Source organism: Colobus angolensis, unplaced genomic scaffold, assembly GCF_000951035.1.
Source record: "Colobus angolensis palliatus isolate OR3802 unplaced genomic scaffold, Cang.pa_1.0 Scaffold74, whole genome shotgun sequence".
NCBI lineage: Eukaryota > Metazoa > Chordata > Mammalia > Primates > Cercopithecidae > Colobus > Colobus angolensis.
The window spans coordinates 4,480,955-4,484,140 of record NW_012121154.1 but is presented as its reverse complement, the minus strand read 5'-3'; the positions used below and the strand labels follow the sequence as shown (position 1 = coordinate 4,484,140).

The 3,186-nt window shown below is 35.3% G+C and overlaps 1 pseudogene; it reads right to left on the bottom strand.

Annotated features, from left to right (window-relative positions):
- Positions 1-1,829: 1,829 nt before the first annotated feature.
- On the bottom strand, positions 1,830-2,831 carry LOC105501721 (annotated as a pseudogene).
- Positions 2,832-3,186: the final 355 nt, after the last annotated feature.

The window sequence follows — 3,186 nt, the reverse complement described above, 5'->3', positions numbered from 1 at the left end:
TTTTCAATTTGGATGCTATTTCCTTCTCTTGCCTAACTGCTCTGTCTACGAGTTCCAGTACTATATTAAAAAGAAGTGGTAAAAGTAGGCAATCTTGTCTTCTTCCCAATTTTAGAGAAAAAACTTTTAACTTTTCCCTGTTCAGTATTATGTTAACTGTGAGTTTGTCATATATGGCCTTTATTATGTTGAGATTATGTTCCTTCTACATATACTTTGTTAAGAATTTTTACCATGAAGTCATGTTGAATTTTATTGAATGCTTTTCCTGTGTCTATGGAGATGATCATATAATTTTTGTACTTCATTCTATTAATGTAATGTAATGCAAATCAATGTTTATTGATTTGCGTATGTTGAGCCATCTTTGTATCCCTAGGATAAATCCTTCTTTAACCTAATGAATGGTCTTTTTGATGTGCTGTTGAATTTACTTTGCTAGTATTTTGTTGACGTTCATCATGGATATTGTCCTATAGTTTGCTATTTTTCTTATGTGCTTGTCTGGTTTTGATTTCAGGGGAATTTATTTTTTACATCCACAGAAAAAAGTATATATATTTATCATATACAACATGATGTTTTGAAGTATATATACATTGTGGAATTACTACATTTGGCTAACTAACATGCATTACCTCACAGTTATCAATATACATATTTCAAAATAAACAAAATCTAAGATGTGTTTTTTAGCAAAACTTATTTCTGCCAAAGGGATTTCAGTTAGTATCATTTAAACATTTTGCTGAGGAAAAAAAAGATTTCAGACTTAAATGCTGAAAGCAATGAAACTATTTTATTTTGTAATTTTCTTTTTTTTTAACCACACCAGACAGATGTGTTTTATTAAAAAAGAAAAAAATAATAACTTTAATCGGAAAGTCTGATTAAATTCAACATTAACACAAACTCTTAAACATTTTCTGGAAAAGTCAAAAGGGTACATCACAGAAAAGCAGGCAGCTGCTGACAATTCTTTGGTGGAAAATTAAGTTGCAACTTATCCAAGTTGCCCAAATGATTAACAAGCCAAGTTTGTTTTCCAAAAATAGGTTTTAAGATATATCAAAGAAACTATACAATACAAAAAGTTAACAATATGACAAGACACATAAATACTGTTTAAAATAAGCCTTTAAATGCTAGAAAACTAAAATGGGAAGAACTTACTGAAGGGTAACATACATAAAATAAGACCTAATAGCAATGAACAATTCTAAACATTTTCCCAATGACTGACTAAGTTTCAAAAGACAGCTTAGGAAAATGATTAACATGTAGTTTTTCTTTTTTCCTAGCCAATTCAGTTCTACTTAGATAAATCTGGTTACCAATCAATACATATATAAATTATTTTTTTTCTACTCAATTACTACCATTTTTTTCTTTTTCACCTTTTCCCTAATTTTATCTAGCAATACTTTTCCTTTGATCAGTTGAACTCAAAGGTTTAGTACCTAAAATGAGTATCAACTCTTATTGGAATAGCACTTGGGAAATGCAATTCTAGAAAAGGCAAATGTTTAACTGAGGTGCTTGACAAAGTTAAGCATCCATTCTCAACATGACAATGTCTCCCATGTTAATCACTAGGTTAATGGCTGCTCTTGGCTAGATCACATGACCCTGCATGATACTGTAATGCTCCCTGGTGAGGTACTGCAGAGCTGTGTGCACAAACACCTACTCATTTAAGCTTTCAATAAATACAAAGCATCATTTTAAACAATCACAGTAGAATAAATTAAAAATAATGCATTTCTATTGGCCTGCTTTGCTTCTTGAGCTGGCTTGGAATGCTGATTGTGACATAGAAGACACAATAGTTAATTAGTGGTAACTCCAAGTTCTTTAGACTTCAACACTTCTCGTTCTTCACGCCTCAGCACTTTTTTTTTTTTTTTGCAGTAATAGTGGTGTTCTTCAATAGCATCACCACTGCTACGGGGCCAATACCTCCAGGAACTGGAGTGATATAACCAGCTTTTTGTCTGACTCCTTCAAAATCCACATCTCCAACTAGCTTGGGTTTGCAGTTATTTATTCCCACATTAATGACGGTTGCTCCTTCCGGGATCATATCTGCTGTGGTGAGATTTGGAATGCCTGTAGCAGTTATCACAATATCTGCAAGAATTTTATGTTTCTTCGGCTGCTCTTTGGGAATATATCAATGAGATATTGTAACAGTGGCATCACCTCCAGGACCTTCATGTGCCCCATCTGTATGCAGTAACATTGCAATGGGCATTTCAACATTTTTTGACCTTCTGACCACAACCACATTCTTCCCTAGGGCGGCAATGCCAGTTTACTTAATTATTTCCCACGCATACCATAGGGTAGCCAGTAACGTGGAATACTGGGCAAACACATTCGCCCTATGTTAATTACATGAAAGTCATCAACATCCTTGTCTGGAGAAAAGCATTACAGATTTTTCTCTGATCAATATGCTCTGGAAGAGGCAGCTGAATAAGGAGGCCATCTACATTATTATTCAGTTTATTGATTAAATTAAACAGTTCTTCCTCTGAAACTCAAGCTGGTTTCATAATCGTCTCACTGTTGATTCCCACCTCTGCAGCTGTCCCGGTTTTGTTGAGGACATAGGAGTGACTTGCAGGATTCTCACTGACCAGGATCATGCTCAGGTGTGGCCATTTGTTACCTGAGGCCAACCACTCTTCCACCTCCTGCTGCACTTCCTGCTTGATCTGCTGGGCCAGTTTCCTTCCAGAAATGACAACAGCTTCATTTCGAACTGCCGTGAGGTGGAAGGGGTGAGGGCGGAGGGAGCAGCACTGACATGAGGAAGTGGCAGCCATAGCCCGCACCGGTGACCTCACCAGGAAGGCTATTCTGTAATTTTCTATCAGACCTTCCAAGTATTTTTATTCTCTGTCTTGTATTTTAGTAGTTACAAATATTTTCTTGATCATTACTGATATTTTATTTCCTATATTGTGGTGGAAATTTTTATTTTTATATATGGATTTTTGCATTTTCAGGTTAAAATCTTACTCGGTGAAATCTCATATTTTTCTTTCAGAGTTAAGCACAAAAGGGGAAAGATCAGTCTATAACAGAACGATGTAGTGAAACCTTAGCAGAAAAATATCTGGCAGTAGAAACAGAGGTGCCTCTCTGAGAGCTAAAGGTTATGTCTTCTCTCCAAGCTAT